Source organism: Zingiber officinale, chromosome 7A (genome assembly GCF_018446385.1).
Source record: "Zingiber officinale cultivar Zhangliang chromosome 7A, Zo_v1.1, whole genome shotgun sequence".
Lineage (NCBI taxonomy): Eukaryota > Viridiplantae > Streptophyta > Magnoliopsida > Zingiberales > Zingiberaceae > Zingiber > Zingiber officinale.
Genome location: NC_055998.1, coordinates 71839360 through 71857944, shown reverse-complemented (window position 1 = coordinate 71857944; position 18585 = coordinate 71839360). Strand labels below are relative to the sequence as shown.

Sequence of the window (18585 nt, the reverse complement as noted above, 5' to 3'; positions counted from 1 at the left end):
TAAGTCTAAATTTTTTGATCTTGTTGTAAATTTTTCTAACATCTCTTTTAAATTGTTTATTTCATTTTTTAATGATAAATTCTCTTCCTCAAGTGTTAGATCTTGAGTTGGATTCGAATTCTTTGATTGTTCCTTGAGGTTTTGATTGTCCTCAAGAAGTGATTTGTTTTCATTTTCTAATTTAGTTAATTTGCTATTTAAACAGGAAATAATTCTAAAAAAATTTTTGTTTAAATTAAAGTATACCTCATTCGGGCCTTCGGAAACGAGTACGGACTCGTGGCTTGTTTCGGGTTCAGACCCGTCTTCATCGTTATCTGTTTCGGCTTCGCGGGCCATCAGTGCGAGGTGGCTCTGATGTTTCTGCTCTTCTTCCTCCGATTCGTCCGAGGAGTCGTCCCACGTTGCTTTGAGTGCCTTCTTTTTGGTTGGTTTTGGTTTGTCGAACTTTAGTTTTGGACATTCGTTCTTGTAATGTCCCTTTTTGTTGCAGCCGTAGCAAGTCACGTTCTTTTGTTCTGAGGGAGAGCTGATCTTTTGAAGATCCTTTTTGCTGAAGCTCCTCTTTCTCCTGGTGAACATTTTTCTTACCAAGTTCACCAGGTGTTCTTCGTCTTCAGAATCTTGATCGGAGTCTTCTTCAAGTTCAGGCTTGCTTTTCTTTTCTTTGGAGGAACCTGCAAATAGTGCTATACCTTTCTCGGCTCCAGCATTAGTTTGTTCGTGTAATTCTAATTCACAAAACAGCTCGTCTAATTTTAAGTTAGAAAGATTCTTAGAAATTTTGTAGGCATCCACTATTGATGCCCACAAACTATTACGTGGAAAAGCGTTTAAAGCGTACCTTATTAAATCTCTGTTCTCCATTTGGTGGCCTATTGCATGAAGCCCGTTGAGGATGTCCTTGATCCTCGCGTGTAGTTGATTCGCTGTTTCTCCTTCCTGCATTTTTATATTAAAAATTTTATTTAGAAGCAGGTCTCGTTTTGTTACCTTAGCGTCGCTCGTTCCCTCGTGCAGTTCGATCAGCTTGTCCCATAGCTCTTTAGCGTTTTTGTGTGGACCGACTCTGTTCAGTTCTTCTCTTGTCAATCCGCACTGTAGAGTGTTGATTGCTTTATTTTCTGTTGACGCTTTGTTCTTGAGATCTGCTGTCCAGTCTTCAGGATCCACTAGATTCCCGTCGTTGTCCACTGGAATTTTGTAGGGTCTTGTAATGCTCATCCACTGGTCGAAGTCTGTTTTGAGGTAGACCTCCATGCGCTTCTTCCAGTATGGGAAGTCGTCCCCGTTGAAGAGTGGAGGTCGCACCGTGCTAAATCCTTCTTGTTGGGACATTCTGTGCACAGGTAAATAACCGAAAAAAATATCCCAAGACTTGGTCTTGGATTAGTAGTGCGGGAAGAGAAAAATAGTAAAAAAAATCTAGATTGATATTGAAAAAAAATGATAAACAAGTTTTGAGTGTAAAACTGAAAACAAAAAAAAATCACCCCCAGTCTTATTGGTGGTTGCACCAAATCAGAGCGGTACCTGCTCTGATACCACTTGTAGGACCGTTAGATTCGATAGAGGGGGGGTGAATATCGATTCGAAAAACAAGAGTGTAAATACGTAGCGGAAAAGTAAATGAACACAGTTGTTTTTTACTTCGTTCGGAGCCTGTGACGACTCCTACTCGAAGCCCCGTGGTCCTTGACCACTTTCGTTGGGCAATCACTAGCAATTCGAATATAGTTACAAGATGAATACAGAAAATACTAATGAAACAAAGTAATACCGACAAAGAAGTAAACTAAAAACCGAATGAGCACTTTGTCGTAGCTTTATCAGTGTCGCAGGAACGTAGAGCAGCAAGACCAGCAGTAGAAGAGTTCTCAGATTAATTCATTGATCCTGAAGCTCCTGTCTGGGGCTTCTTTTATATGCTGTTCCAGGCGCCTGGATCCCTTCCGGGCGCCTGGAATGTGACGCAGCTGCACAAACCATGATGCTCCACGTGGCGACGACTCGGCTGGATAGAATTCGCCTTCCGGGCACCCGGATCCCCTCCGGGCGCCCGGACCACCTTGTTCCAGAAAACTCCTTTTTCCTGCAAAATAAAGTTAGTCCGAGGCAAATGTATATCCTGCAGCACAGATTGTCAGTACAGTTAAAGTTCAACAAATAAATAAAAAGAGTATGACTTAGATTCCGTCTTTCCGAGACCGGAATCTAGTCACGATCTCGACTTAGACATCCGAAATGGATCTAAGCCGGATCGACGCCTAATGTCCCCTTCCCGGGAACGCGTCCTCACAGTCACTCCCCTCCAGTGACTTACCTCACTTACCTGCCAGACGTCCGGTCAGCCCGTCGACCCGTCTGGACTTCTCGCCAAGCGTCCGGTCAGCCCGTCGACCTGCTTGGACTTCTCGCCAGCTATCCGGTCAGCCCGTCGACCTAGCTGGACTTCTCGCCAAGCGTCCGGTCAGCCCGTCGACCCGCTTGGACTTCTCGCCAGCTATCCGGTCAGCCCGTCGACCTAGCTGGACTTCGTGCCAGACATCCGGTCAGCCCGTCGACCTGTCTGGACTTTTCCTGCACACTTGATCAAAGTGTCAGACAACAACAAAACTAACTTAACCTATTTGTCATTCATCAAAACCTGGGTTAGACCGTTAGTGCTACCCGCACCAACATAATCAAGAGGGAGTCAAAGTACTTAGGTTCAATTAAATTTTTTTGGTTAAATATTTTCTCAAAGTTAAAGTTTTTTAATTACTCTCAAAATTAAATATTCTTTTAAGTTAAAGCATTTTTTTTCAAAGTTAATTTTTTAATTTTTAAAAAGAAGTTTATTTTTTTGGTTTAATTATTTTTGAAAAGAAATTCTAACTATTTTTGAAAATCAACTTTAAATATTTGAAAAAGGAAGTTCAAATATTTCTATCTGAAAAATTAAGTTTTGAAAAAGTATTTTTGACTAAGTTTTTATGTACTTAGCTAAGCTTTTTTTTTAAAAAAAAAAATTTCAAAAAACTAAGTACTTAAACTAAGTTTTGATAAAGAATTTTTATGTATTTTTCAAAGAAATCATTTGCTTAGCATATATTTTTACAAGGATTTTTTTAAAAGCTAAATATTTAGTTAAACTTTTTAAGAAAATCTTTCAAAAGCTAAGTATTTAGTTAAAACTTTTTAAGAAAATCCCTTTTAAGTTAAATTTATTTAAAGTGATAAATTCAAAGGGAGCTTCAAATTAAAATTTTAAAAGTTAGTATTTTTTTTAACTATCTTTACAAATTAATTTTCTCTCTAACTTAATAGCTTTTTGATATATATCAAAGGGGAAGAGAAAGGTTAAAATTAAGTTAAACAAGTTTAAAGTTAAGTTAAACATATAACTTTTGATTAAGAGGGAGCATAAGGGTGAGCATAAGAGAGATTTTTTTGTTAAATTATTTTACTTATGCATAAGTTCTTTTAATTGTTTCACTTATGCTCATGCTTAAGTTCTATACATTATTGTTATATTTTACTTAACTTTGAACCAGGTTACCATAATCAAAGAGGGAGAGATTGTTGGTGTAGAGAGCACTAGATGGTCGAACCTAAGTTTTGATTTTGGAAAAGGGTCCAAAGTTAAGGTTACTTGCCATCTAACAAGTTTGAATGAGCTTACAAGAAAGTTTTAAGTGTTCTTAGTCAAAAGTCCTAGTGGATTCTAGGTAGGTTGAAAACCCTAGAGGGAGGTAATCTTAGGTTCTAGGGGGTGGTAACCTTAGGCAATGAAAAGTCCTAACTGTAGTTAGGCAAGGTGAAGTCTAGGCGAGTCGAGCATTTTGGGCGAAATCCTAGAGTCGGAGACTCTAGGTCAAAATTCTGGCAGTTACAGACCAGTTGAAAGTTTGGATGGGTCATGGAGCGAACGTTCAGCATGAAGACCTGAAGTCTCAGGCACTGAGCAAAAGTCCAGACGGTTTGGAGGACCATTCTAACAAAGCTAAACTCTCCTGAGAGGAGTAGGTGAGGACGTGTTCCTCGAAGAGGGAACAGTAGGTGTCGATTCGACCTAGAGTTTCAGTGAAACTAAAAGTCAGAACTGTATAGTCAGAGGTTGTTAAATTCATATTATATATATTGTTTATTGCCTGAACTAACTTTGTTTTGCAGGAAAAAATGAGGTTGAAAAAAGTTGGTTCAGGTGCTTGGAAGGGGTACAAATTTAAACATGAAAAAGATATTAAATCAAATTAATAATAAAACATGCATAAGAATTTAGTCTAGGCATGATTTTGGAACCCAATATATGTTCCTACCTACTGGATTAATCAAAAATATTTTTAGAATATAGTTTTTTTGTTATTTTTCTAATTTGACCTTTATGGAATCTATAATACCTATTTTGCCCTTGATATTTTCTAAAATTCGAGGTAGTAAAATTTAAACATGCAGAATTTTTTAAATTTTCCATTTGTTCTTTCAACTTAGCATTTTTAATTTTTAATTTGTCAAAATCCCTTATTATACATGATTTTACTAATATTATTTTTATTCCTAAATTATGCTTTTTTATTTTTATTTTTTTTATTTTTCAATTTACACATTGACTTAGACATAAATTTTATTCCAAAATATAGTTGATTAGGAGGTAAGAGATATACCTTACTTACCATGTTGGATCTGAAACTTGATTCTCCCACTGCATCGCTAGATTTATTTGATGTGGCTCACCCTTCATCAATGCTAGCTTCTGAGTTGCTTGATTTTTCATGACTGGCCATTAGTGCTAGTCCAGCATATGCTTTTATTTCAGACTCGAATGACGAACTTTCATCCCAAGTGACCTTGAGTTTCTTGTGCTTGGTTCGCCATGGCCCTTTGTCTTTCTCCTTCTTGAGCTCTGGATAGTCCTCCTTTATATATCCTTCCTTTTTGGCAATGGTAGTATCAAACTTTTTGTTTGCTCCTTGGAATTTTCCTAGTCTTCATCTCTTTAAATTTATTAGATTTAAAAAACTTTTTAAATATCCTTACCATATATGCTTCTTGGTCTGACTCAAGGTATGAGTTTGACTAAAGTTCATCTTTCTTGTTGGCTCTCAGTGCCAGGTTCTGCCTTGACTCCTTTCTTATAGCTGTACATCTAGATTCATGTAATTCTATGTTGAAAAAAGTTCTTCTAAGGTACTTACATTCAAGTCCTTAGAGATGTAGTAGGTGCCTATGATTGAGGTACATTCTGGAGTTCAAGGAAAGGTGTTGAGCGTGTAGCGGATCGAGTCCTGGTTAGTTATTGTTTCACCGAAATTAATCAGTCTGGTGATCAACTCCTTGACCTTCACGTGTAGTTGAGTCACTGTCTCACCTTTTTCTAAGAAGAGGTTTATTAGTTTACTCTAAATAATATCCTGTCATGCATGCTTCGATTTGGATGTGACTTCATAAAGCTTTAACGATTTCTCCTAGAGAGCCTTGGCCGAGGTGTAGCTTCCAATGTGGTTGACTTCTTGAAACGGTAATACACTTAACAAGTGATATTCCGTTTGGCTATTGGCTACGAAGTCGTTTTACTCTTTCTCCATCCACTAGTGTTCTTCTTTCTCCTCTCCTTGTTGGTTCTTGATAACTACAAAGTCATACTTTATTATTAAAAGAATTTTGAAATTAGTTCTTAGGAATACCTCCATTCGGCGTTTCTAGTGTGTGAACTCCCCCTCTAACTTTAATAGGATGAGGATTGGTCTGACCATCGATTTTGTTACTTCCGTTGATGGTTAGTCCTTCTGAAGTGTCCTTGCTCTGATACCATTTATTGGTCCCAATGCGATTGGCAAGAGGGGGTGAATTACTTGAAACCAGAGTTTAAAATAATATCTCTTGCTTTGCTTAGTAAGGATGACCAATTAGATTAAGCAACTCAAGATAATTAACATTAATGAAAAATAATAACAACTTAAAAAATAATAAGTAAGAAGACCAGGATTTACTTGGTTACAACCTAGGTGGTTGTTAATCCAATGCAGATGAAAGCTCACTAAAATTCTCCTTTGTTGAAGGTAGAGAAGCCTTTTACACTTATTGGAAGCTTAGAAATAAACTATAAAGTGAAATAGGAGTTGTTGTTTATTTCTTAACTCAAGGGGTCTTTTTATAGCCCCTGGAAAACTCTATTTGAAGCTTGAAGGCACCTTTAATTGGGTTCAAGGTGCCTCCAATGTGATAAGCTTTATCCGCCGAAGATAAAAGTTTATCTTCAGCTAACGGCTATGGAAGGTGCCTCCAATAGGATGGAAAGTGCCTTCGACAATATTCATGGAAGGCGCCTTCCAAGCTATTGAAGGCGTCTTCCCTGAGGCAGATCAATTCCTTAGCTTATCTTCTTTGCGTGGGTGATTCTCTGGTTAATCGGAGTTGAGCTCACCCGAACCTAACTCCGACCTTCTCTTTGAGTAGGCTTCCTTTCCGGCTTCTTGTCCCTTGAACATCGCACATGTCCTTGTCATCCATCGGTGTACTCTTCCATAACACCTCATCCCTCGGATGCATCGATCCCATCGACTCCTTTCTGTGCCATCCTTCTTACTAGATGCATCTTCCACTCAACTTCTTATGCTCCTATATTCCTACACACTTAGACACAAGGCAACAAAAATAAACAGGACCTAATTTTAATTTAGTTGACCATATCAAAACTATCAGGTGGTATTTACAGAATTCTATCATATGCTAAGCAGTCACACCCTCAAGATGATCCAACATGAGGTTAATAGAGTCGCCACATAGCTTTGCAAGGTTAGGAACTTGCTTAATTGCTGACTTACCCAAGAAAGATATATGCCTACGAAAGGTTTGTGATAGCATCCTTAAGGAGTAGCTTGCCGACTAGAATATTTTGATTATATTTTTCTTCTTGTAACCCTGCGATTACATACTTATCTAAATTTTAAAATGGAATGAAAGTTTTTATAGTTGTAGTTTCGTTTAAGCCTTTTTACAGATCTTGTGCCAAGTTGTGAGGGTTAGAGGTCTATGAGTTTATGAGAATACTTGGTGTATGACACCATTGTGTTTCGGTGTATTACCCTAATGTCTTCAATTTCATAGGAACACATATAAATTTTGTGGGAACATGATCTTTGATTTCATAGGATCACACATAAAATTCTTGGGAATACACATAGACTCAGGGAACCCGAGTGATCTTCAATTTTGTGGGAGCACACATAAATTTTGTAGGAACATGCATAAACTCAAGAAACTCGAGTGATATTCGATTTCGTGGGAGCACACATAGATTTCATGGGAACACACATAAATTTCATGGGAATACACATAAACTCAGGGACTCGAATGATCTTTGATTTCGTGGGAGCACGGATAAATTTTGTAAGAACACGCATAGACTCAGGGGACCTGAATGATTTGGAAAGGGAAGATGATCTTTTACTATTGGAATGAGAAGATAGGTGAAAGTAATCAAGTACTTAAAATAAAAATGACAGATACCCAAGTCTCTAAGCACGATAAGGCTTCAGATGCACAACTTGCTCCATAACTCATCTTCTGAGTTATCTAGTAGGATCCTCCTCATTGAGGTTCTAGCTTACCTATATTGCCCATGAGTTTAACTTTCTTCCAGAAAAAATCACTGACTTGAAAGGTACGAGGAATAATCATCTTGTTGTATGTCTGGCACATTCATTGTTGATAAGAGGTGAGTTGGGCTATTTCTTTTTCCTGAGTTTTAGTAATCAAGTCAAGCTCGAGACGCTGTTTGTCCGAATTACTAGAATTGTATACTTGTACCCATGCGGACTCCACACTGATCTCCATGAGCACAAGGTCTTCTCCTCTATAGACGAAATGAAAAGGGGTCATTCTCTTGCTTTCTCGAGGGGTGGTTCTATAAGCCCATAGGATGTTCAGTAGCTCTTCTACCCATCTGCCACCAACGTGATCGAGTTTGATCTTAAGGCCCCGAATAATCTCATGATTGGTCACTTGTGCTTGCCCATTACTCTGAGAATAAGCAACCTTGAGGATAAGCAACCGAGGTGAAAGCATGTTGTATGCCAAAACCTTCACACCACTCCTTGAATTTGCATGCTTAGAATTGCTGACCATTGTCGGAGACAACCTATGAGGGAGGTCGTACTAACAGATGATTTTCTTCGATAGAAATTTGAGTAGACCTCTTTTATTATCCGAGATAAGGGCTCAGTCTCCACCCACTTGTTGAAATAATCGACCACCACTAAGAAAAACTTCTTCTGATTGGGACCATTAGTAAAGGGATTGACAATATCCATTTCTGATTGGTCAAAAAGGGTAAGAAATATTGAATGTATTTAATAACTTCATAGGGGGTTGGGGATATTTTGGTGCTTTTGATAGTCAGTACAAGTATGAACTAGCTGAGTTGCATATGCTTATAGAGTTGACCAGAAGTAGCCGATCAGTAGTACCCTTATGATGAGCGTTTGATCAATCATGTGGTTGTTGCAACTGCCTTGATGAATATCTTGAATGATGTATTCAGCATCTTCAAGACTGAGACATCTGAGAAGAGCTCGGGAGAAAGCCTTCTTGTAAAGACATCACCGACCGGAGTGAATCGTGTTGTCCATCTTTTGAGAAGTCAAGCCTAAACTGAGTGGTCAAGTAGAGTTTATTCCTTCAAAAAGGAAATAAATGAGGTTCACTGACTACACTTGTGTAATTATCTGATCTATTTGCTAGACTAACTGAACTCGGGTGATCAGGTTGTCCAATGTCCATGTGGCCAAGACACTTGTTATTTTTCCAAGCTCGCCTACCTTCTGATTTTTAGCTCAAGATACCTTTTGAATAATGATCTCATAAAGTTCAACCCTTAAGTTTTTTTGAAAACCGTCGCATACCCCCGAGTCGATCATTCTTGGTTTTGAACCTTCCTTCGAGTTGCTGTATGGCCAAGGAGTCAGAGTGAATAACAACTCGAGAAGAACCAACCTATTTGGTTGCTCGAAGTCCAGTTAACAATGCCTTGTACTCGACCTTATTGTTTGAGGTTTGGAAGTTCAACTGTATGACTATTTGCAATGTTTCCTCATGGGGTGAGATCAGTAATACTCCCACCCACTGCCTTGCTTTGTAGCCGACTCTTCAATGAAGATCCTCCAAGTCTTTTTCGAATCTAGACTTGGAGTCTCACTCAAGAAATCAGCTAACGATTGCACTTTGATGGCCATTTAGGACTAGTATTGGATGTCACACTCGCTGAGATCTGTTGTTCATTTGATGAGTCATCCTGAGGTCTCGGTATTAGTCAATACCCGATCCAAGGTTCTATTGGTAAGCACGATTATAAGATGGGATAAGAAATACGATCACAATTTGTGAGTTGTCATGACCAAAGCCAAAGTCAACTTTTCCAAAGTGGAATATCTAATCTTAACATCCTTCAAAAGATGGGCAATGAAATATATAAAAGGTGCTGAGTGCTACACTCCTTTTGAAGTAAGATCAAGCTGACTTCTTCTTCGATCATGGCCAAGTGTGCTAGAGCGTCTCTCCGCAATGAGCTTAAAAAGTAGAGGCAAATTGGCCAGGTATACCTTGAGTTCAGTGAAGGTCTGTTGAAACTTGTTATCCCACTTAAACTAAGTTGACTTCCGAAGAACCTTGAAAAAGGGTAAGCTCTTGTCAACTGATCTAGATATGAATCGGGAGAGTTCTATGATTTGTCTGACTAATCTCTGTGTCTCTTGATGTTTTTGGAGAGGGATATCTTACAATGCTTGAACTTTCTATGGGTTGGTCTCAATTCCTTGTTCGATTATGATGTAACCGAGAAAACGACCAACCTTGACTCCGAATAAACACTTGTTTAGATTTAGTTTAAGACCATATTGGCACAACGTGTCACAAGTCTCCTCGATGCCATCAATCAAGTCCTTAACCCAGGTACTCTTGATCAAAATGTCGTCCACATTAACCTTGACATTCCTCTCGACTTGTTTGCTTGAAGATGCGATCCATCAATCGTTGATATGTTGCCGGCCCCTATATTTTTTAGTCAAGAGCATAATGACAATGTAATAGAAGGTCTTATCCGAGGTGACAAAACTAACTTTTTCTTGATCTTTGACCACCAAAGGGATCTGGTGGTAGCCCTGATATGCGTCCAACATGCATATGAGTTTATAACCCGAGGTCAAGTTCACCAATTGGTCAATTCTAGATAGGGATAGCATTCCTTCGAACAAGCTTTGTTGAGATTCCAAAAGTCCATGTAGACCCTCTATTTGCCCCAGGCTTGGGAACCACCACCACATTAGCTAACTGGGTTAGGAAATGAACCTCCCGAATATGACCAAACACCATCAACTTGGTTATCTCGACTTTGATTATTTTGTTTTGTTCGGACCTAAAGTGTTACTTCTTTTGTTGGACAAGTTGAGATTCCAGGTTGGTGTTGAGTCGGTGTTCCATGACCCTCTATTTGCCCCAGGCTTGGGAACCATCACCACATTAGCTAACTGGGTTAGGAAATGAACCTCTCGAATATGACCAAACACCATCAACTTGGTTATCTCGACTTTGATTATTTTGTTCTGTTCGGGCCTAAAGTGTTACTTCTTTTGTTGGACAAGTTGAGCTTCCAGGTTGGTGTTGAGTCGGTGTTCCATGATTGAGGGTGATACCCACATGACCTCCTTGATCGACAAAGTGAAGACATTCTGCTTATAAGAGAGGCAAATAACTACCTTTTGTTTCAACTCAGGAGAAGGTTGAGTGTTGCCTGAGTAGTATGATTTGGCCACTCGAGTACTATTGATACGTCTTCATGTTTCTCTGTCAGTTGAGCTAGAGGGGTGTCATGAATGAGCTAGACCTCAACTTGTTGATTCTATTGTTCTTCTAAGAGTCGACCTTCACAAACTCAACATAGAACTTTTGTACACCTATTTGGCCTCCTCTGACTTCACCCACTTGGTCATCCATCAAGAGTTTATCTTTTGGTGATAAGTGGACACCATGACTTGGAACAAGATCAAGGTGGGCCGACCTAGAATTTGTAGGTGGATGAGGCACTGCCCACTGTGAATACATCGATTCGAGTTCACTTTCAAGGTTCTTCCCCAGGGATAGCAGGAGACTAATATTCTAGAGTGGCTCTACCTCATGTCCAATAAAAACGAACAACGTTATAGAGATGGGTCACAATTCATGCTGATCTATTTGTATCTAGTCAAAGGCCTATTTGAAAAGCATATTCACCGAGCTACCAATATCAATGAAGACCCTCACTACATGGTAATTAGCTATGAGAGTCCATATCACTAGTGCATCCTCATGAGGAGTAGCTACTCCTTCTAGGTCTCGAGGGCCAAAACTGATTAGTGGTCTATCTCTTCCCAAGATTTAAAGCCAATTTCACAACTCTCGATTCTTTGACCATGAGTCTTCCTGGCTCGATATGAGTCTCTATCGATCGAGCCTCTTGAGATCATGTTGATTTCTCCTCGACATGAGTGATCTTCTTAAACATTTTTCGATATGGACTGGTTGCTGACACTGCGTTGGCTCACGTGATCGAGACCTCTTTCTCGGGGGTGTGCCCCTTCACTGATTGGATCGGTGATCCGATGAATCTCTTCGATGGGCTCGACGTTTCGAATTCTCTTCTCAAGCATATCTAATTAGAGATTGTCGAGGGGACATTGGAGATGATTCGTGAACAGGCAGACACTTTTTAGTGGCACAACGGAGTTTTCTAGCATACTATTGAAATTAATGGGTGTAATGCTGGAAAGATAGGTGGTAAATGCAGTAGTGTTCCAATTTTTCATTATCCAACTACTTGGGTCCAAGTCAGAAGTTGGGGCTACTTTTACTATTTGCAAGGTTTTTCCCCCCTATCCTGAACTAAGTATGCTAGTTGTTGGGAAATGAACCCTTGTGTCGAAGAGGTGATAGAGGAGCCTTGCACTCCAATCGAGCTGGTATTCATGCTGGTGTCATGACTTCCTTCTTCCTTACGGTTTGAGCTTCTTCTATATTAATATACTTCTCCTCGATCCAAGAGGTGAGAAAATGTTGTTAGAAGCTTCTTTACCAGAGATCTGAAGAGGTATCCTTGTAGGTCTTGAGAGAAAGCACTTACGAGAACTTCAAAAATAGCTGAGGGCACATCCAAAGCAACTTTGTTAAATTGATGTATGTAGTCTCTCAAGCTCTCTTTAGTCGTATGTTTCAAGGCGAACAAATTGAGAGGTGTCTTAGTACTTACTGTTGGCAAAGTGATATAGGAATGTGGCCTTGAAGACAACGAAAGTTTGAATGGATGAGAATAGTAGTCGGTTAAGCCACCACTGAGCTAAGCTAGAGAGAGTCATTAGAAAGATTCTACACTTGACGCCATCGATGTACTGATGAAGTAGATAACTATTCTCGAATCAGTCTAGATGGTCATCGGGGTCAGTTGAATCGGTGTATTCCCCAAGCTGTGGTGTTTAGAAATTACGTGGTAGCTTGTCGTCCAAGACTTGGCTTGAGAAAGGCATGCCCTAGGAACTCCTTTCTTCAGCATGCAGGGCCTCTTTTTCTTTATCTAGTTTGGAGGAGACATTTCTCCTACCATCGATCCATTTAAGTTCTCTTCTAGTGGGACCTGGTCTTGCTTTGTAGTTTGGTGAAGGTGGCCGAAGGAGGGCCTACTGGGCCCATTGGCACTCGACTAGGGATGCACCTCGGTCGTACATTTTCAGAAGTCGGATTTGCAAGAGTGAATCTTTGTAGAATCCTCTGCACCACCTGATCAATTAACATATGGAAACTTCTTGGGTCATGGTAATAGTCTCACTTTGGGCCATGTGGCCTGAGGAATTGGGGCCACCCTCAACTGTTCTCCTGGGTTCCACCATCTCAACGTCTCAGTTGAGGTCATTTTCCATAGACAACACCAATTTATTCTTGTCTGAGATTGCAATCTGATGAGTCAATTGGAGGTGGCAGTGGAGGAAAAGAACTTGAATTCTTCGATGATGAAAAAATCACCTAGGATATCTGCAACATTCAAAGAGAGATTAGAATGGACGGTGAGGGTGGACTCAACATGACCACTTCGATGCTCAAGTTAGCATGAGGGCTAAAGAGAAGTAAGAAATTGGAGTAGTATAGGAGTTTGGGTGGTTATCTTCTCATACCTACGCCCACATAAGTGGGTGATTTTATATAGAGTGATGATTTACTCATTACTTCGACATATAAACATCCGTTTATCACGTTCTCCAAGATATACGTTGACGCTCTCCACTTCTTCCCGATGAAAAGATCCTATGAATGGAGTGGTTATATTGCCTCTCACATCTTTAATAGGCCCCGTAAGATAAGGGATAGTCGAGCCTAACATGACTGGAGAAGCCGAGGAAACCAAGCTAAAGAGGTATGGGAGGTTGAGAATGGGAGATCGGGCTGGGGAGGTTTAAGGAACCTATTCTGAGGGAGCCCGGTTGTGCCAAACTATGCGAGTCGATGGTACTAAACTAAGGTGATCAAGTGATTGAGCTGTGATAGTGGGGTAATGAAGTCAAGGGAGTTGGAGGTACTGAACTGAGGGACTCAAGTGATGAGCTGTGAGAATCGGATGACAAAGTTGAGAGTCGAATGACTGAGCTGAGGGACTCGGGTGACTAAGTTGTGAAAGTCAGGTGATGGAGTTGAGGGAGTCAGATGACCTAACTGAGAGAGTCAAGTGTGTCACTTTGATAAGGTTAACTTTTTGTTCCCATTAATGTATAACTTTTCTTGACTTTTGACTAAGGGTTTGACTTCTACCTTGCCATATAGAGACTTCCACCATTTGTCGTATCAATAACATTCACCTATTTATTGGGTCGGCTAAGGTAACCATTATCATCTTTGCTTTAATAACATTCACATTGTACCAATATATAATACATCTGAATTGTGCCACTTCGATTAAATAATGACATCTATAATTTGGTTGAACTATAATATTTAAATTAAATAATCAAACCGACTCTTTAATTCAACTTGATCCTGTCTAAAAGATGGAGAGATGGCGCGTTGGACAAGTGACTCAGATACTGATTGGAGGAAGACTTTTAATCAAAGAAAAGACTACGAACGGGAGTGAAGATCCTCTCTACACACACTCAAATGAGCAGACAAAACGTTAGTGCCTAAAAATTAGGGAAGGAGTTCCTAGGAAAGGCCCTCTGACCCTCAAGTCAGTGTAGTGGTCGAGTGGAAAAAATGGAGAGATAAACAGTAAAGGCTCGCATGTGAATGAGACTATTGTAAAAGCGTATTTTGCTAATGGAGAGGACTCCTTTATATACCACTTCTCATAATTTTCGCAATTATGAGGTGACAGAGAATGTTGGGTGTCAAAAGTTGTCGAATAAGGGAATATGTACAATCTAGGAGGCATATAGTCATCATCCAAGGAATCTTCCGTTACTCATGTACACCCTTTTTGTAACTTACATCATTAATGTGACGATTGAAAAATATGTTGTCACAATGTGTTGGCTAATAAAAGTATAGTTACCTTCGTGGAAGGTTCCATCGAATGCTTATGTACCAGCAAAAGAATATTCTCTGACAAACGGTTGATATTTTCTGACAAGCTGTTATGATTCTCTGACCATGTGGTCCCCCAAAGATGTCCCGACTGGATATATATAAAAATAGAGTACTGAGTATGGTAGGGTGTTCGTCCCTTGAGGTATTCGGATATATGCCATGTGATGTTGGAGATCTGATTATGAAGTAATAGAGAACCAAGTCCTCTAGGTCTGGATGGATTTATGACTGACGGACCATATATGGGGATGCTTGCTTATGAAATGGGGAACTGAGACCCGAGAGGCCCGATTGGTACTTTCAGCCGATTGGCCTTGTACTTGGAGGTTTGTCCATGAAGTGGTAGCTTGAGCTTTAGAAATGTGGTTGAGTTACTTCTAAGGTTTGCCTTGTATGTTGATTCTTCAGAGATAGATACTATGTCACGCCCCAGGTAGTCCCTGTCCGAAGAAATTTCGGCAGCATCTCCCCTGTACGGCGGACAATATGAAGCTCAGTATACATATATCTCTATACCTCGGCCACACACGGCCGGAATAATACAATACAAATAAGAAACAAACCACGCAGTTTATATCAACATTCCACACAGATATAATATATGATCAATCCACGCAGTTTAGTAAAGAAAGACGATATAGAACCTCGAAGATATATGTAAACAGCCTACTCCACTACAACGAAGAAACAAATCCACGAAGTAATGGAAATACAACCGCAGCGGAAAACAAAAGTAGCAAACCCGAATGTGCAATGTAAAGTCCACAATACAAACCCACAATACAAGTATATAAGATGCAAAAGCAAAATATAATCCGACAAAGAAAATCCTCGCGATAATGGGGCTAGCGACTGGAATCTCTCCTGACGGCCTCAACCTGAAAAATAGTAACAACGGGGTGAGTTCAAGAACTCAGCAGGTAAACCAATAGATATGTACAGCAATATATATCCACCAGTAATAGCCTAAGGTACAGTCTCCTAAACCATGAGATCAAGAGTACAGTTCTCTAACCATACAACCTACGGTGTAGTCTCCTAACAAAATAACAGGTATGCATAGCTGAATAAACTGTAATGAGAAACTAGAAGCATGTAATACAGTTTACAGCAAGAATAATAAGAAATGCATAACTGAAATAAACTGTACTCACCTGCGAGGCTTGGGCGAATGACTGTGGACATACACAGATAAAGATAGTCAGGACAAATACGCATGTATGCATGTCAATCATATGCAGTCACCCAAGTGCATCATCCAATATGCAACAATCACAATAAATGCAATCTGTGCATATGATGCGATATGACATGGTCACCCCTGACGCCAGTCTGTATCTCACACACAATGGTGAGACCGCGTGGGTAGGGCTGTGACACCGTGCACTCTGCCGTCACTACCCCTGAAGAGTGACCGAGTGGACGGGATGCTGTCGGAGTACACCTATCCTCCTACCTCAAACATAGTGAGGGAGCGCAATGCTCTCAACTCCCGGTACGCGATGACGGGGAGGGATCCCGGCTGCAACCCCGCTGTGTCGTGCTACCCATGAGCACCCCGGCGGTGCACCACCGAGCAACCTGCCATACACACCCTGAGTGCTGTGCCACTACCCATGCAGTAGACACGTTGTGTGCAGGCCCTCATGTAGCCGGCCGACGAGCTCAACAATAATGGAGTCGTCAATCGCCCAGCATGCAATCATGCAAGATGGTGCATGATGCTACAGTATGTCATACCTGAACATAGCCTCCTCCATATATGTGTGTGTCCAAAAGGTAAACGCATATATATATAACCATGATAAAAACAGCATAAATCCAAAGACATCACATATAACAATGATGTAAGTAACATGAATCCAAGAGCATGTATCACACATGTAAGCAACCAATCCAGTAGAGTAGAGCACTATAGATATGCATCTCAATGAACATATATACACATGGCAAGAGGTAAATATCCAATCCTGAAGTAAAGCAACTAACAGATGAAGCATGCGATAGGTATCAACTAGCTAAGACCAGGGAAGAAATAAATCTACCACCTATCACTAGTAACTATATATAAACTATACATATCATAAGACAGTATCAAAAGATAAGTCAAAGGGTACCCGCCTCGAATAGAAGGTACAATCCAGTCCTAATCCAATATCGATCTCGAATCAGAGTCCTGTGTAAATACATTTACCTTTTATTTAGCTAGAATACTAACAAATAGCTAAATAAAGCTTAAGTAGAAATTTAGGAACAACCCTAAACCATATCCCACAACCTTTCTAACGGTTGACTAAGGATAGTTTCCTAATCCCTAATCAACCACTAGATTAGCAAATCAAACCTAAATCCATATAACCTAATTAATCTACACAACCTAATGATAATTAATTATCAATAGGTATCAAGATCATACCTAATCATCTAACACATAATCTATAACATGTTCCAACCACAATTCATTTCAAACCTAACCCTAAATCAACACTACACATGTATCAAAATCCCTACACATACCTCAATTCCCAGCTGAACTAGGTGCTGTATCAAGTACACTGAGGTATGGATGACTGCCGATCCAAACTGAGCTGGCTGGATGAGGTGTCTGCCGAAGCCAAAAACACCACAGCAAGAACCAAAACAGATCTTCACCTTGCTGGATCAGAAAACTCACAGCAACCTCTGCTGGAGTTCTTTCCCAATTCACCCGAGACCTCAATCAGCAGCGACACAGAGGGAATCCAAGATCGCCTTCACAGAACAGGACCTCGCCTCCTGATCGGATCAAGAAGGGTTCAATCAATGGAGATCACGGATCACACAACACCAGAATAGAGCGCTAACCCATGAATCAACAAGAACCCAACCATGAATCAAGAGGAAAGAAGAGTTTCGATGGCTTACCTTTGAAGCCCTAATTGCTCTTCCACGCCGGCGATCGGGCGGCACGACTCAATCCAGTGATGTCGATCGGGGAAGAAAAGGATCGGCAGACTCGGCTGAGAAGAAAGAAATCGGAGATTGAAGGAAACCAGAGGAGGAGAGAATCGGAACCCTTATGCTCCGAGCTCCGATCTGCGCCGACGACGCCGAGAGAAGATCAGCGCTCTCACCTAGGGCTGGAGAAAATCACCCACGTCCGGATCTGCGCTAGCGACTGCTCCCCTGGGTCGAGATCGACGATCGCCGGAGCTGGACCCTTGCTCCCGTCGCCGTCGCTTGTCCGCGAGAGAGAACAGAGAAGGAAGGGAGGTTCGCGTCGGCAGAGAGGGGAAAGGTCGGGTCGGGATCGGCGATTTGGGGGAGGAAATAAAGGGAAAAGGATTTATATAATAAAAACATTTTCTCACTTAAATTGGTATCCCAAACAGGCTTTATCCGAACTTATCGATCTATCCCCTCAAAATCCTCCGTACAAGCTCCGAAAAATTCCCATAAAATTTCTAAAAATTCCAGAAAAATTTTATAAGGCTATTTCTGAAATAGCCCTATTTATTTAAATTTTCCAAGATCTCACATCCTCCCCTACTAATAAAAATTTGGTCCCCAAATTTCGCTATAACCAACAACAAACACTAGAATAAAACCAAATGGTATAAATGCCGAAAGAAACTTTAACCCACATACTTCAAGTAAAAAGATGTGGGTATCGAGCTCTGATCGTATCCTCCAGCTCCCAAGTAGCCTCCTCGTCAGAATGATGCTGCCATCCGACTTTAACCAGCCGGACAGTCTTGTTCCGCAACTGACGCTCTCTATGGTTCAGAATCCGTACCGGAACCTCCTCGTAAGTAACATCAGACTGAATAGGAACAGATATATCTGACAGAACATGTGCCGGATCGGATACGTATCTCCTCAGCATAGATACGTGGAATACATCGTGAATGCCAGCTAGAGATGGTGGTAGCGCCAGACGGTAAGCTACTGCTCCAATCCTCTCCAAGATCTGGAATGGTCCAATAAATCGGGGAGCTAGCTTACCTCGGAGACCAAATCTCTTCA

The 18585-nt window shown here is 40.6% G+C and overlaps 1 long non-coding RNA gene across 2 annotated transcripts; it reads right to left on the bottom strand.

The window, feature by feature from the left end:
• Positions 1 to 15420: 15420 nt before the first annotated feature.
• Positions 15421 to 17873, bottom strand: LOC122000171. Of its 2 annotated transcripts, none has more exons than XR_006116998.1 (3): positions 17485 to 17873; positions 17098 to 17355; positions 15421 to 15458 (listed from the first exon to the last, which is right to left on the bottom strand). It is a non-coding gene; the product is annotated as an uncharacterized LOC122000171 (long non-coding RNA). The 2 variants fall into 2 exon arrangements; XR_006116999.1 differs by lacking the exon at positions 15421 to 15458 and adding an exon at positions 16742 to 16756.
• Positions 17874 to 18585: the final 712 nt, after the last annotated feature.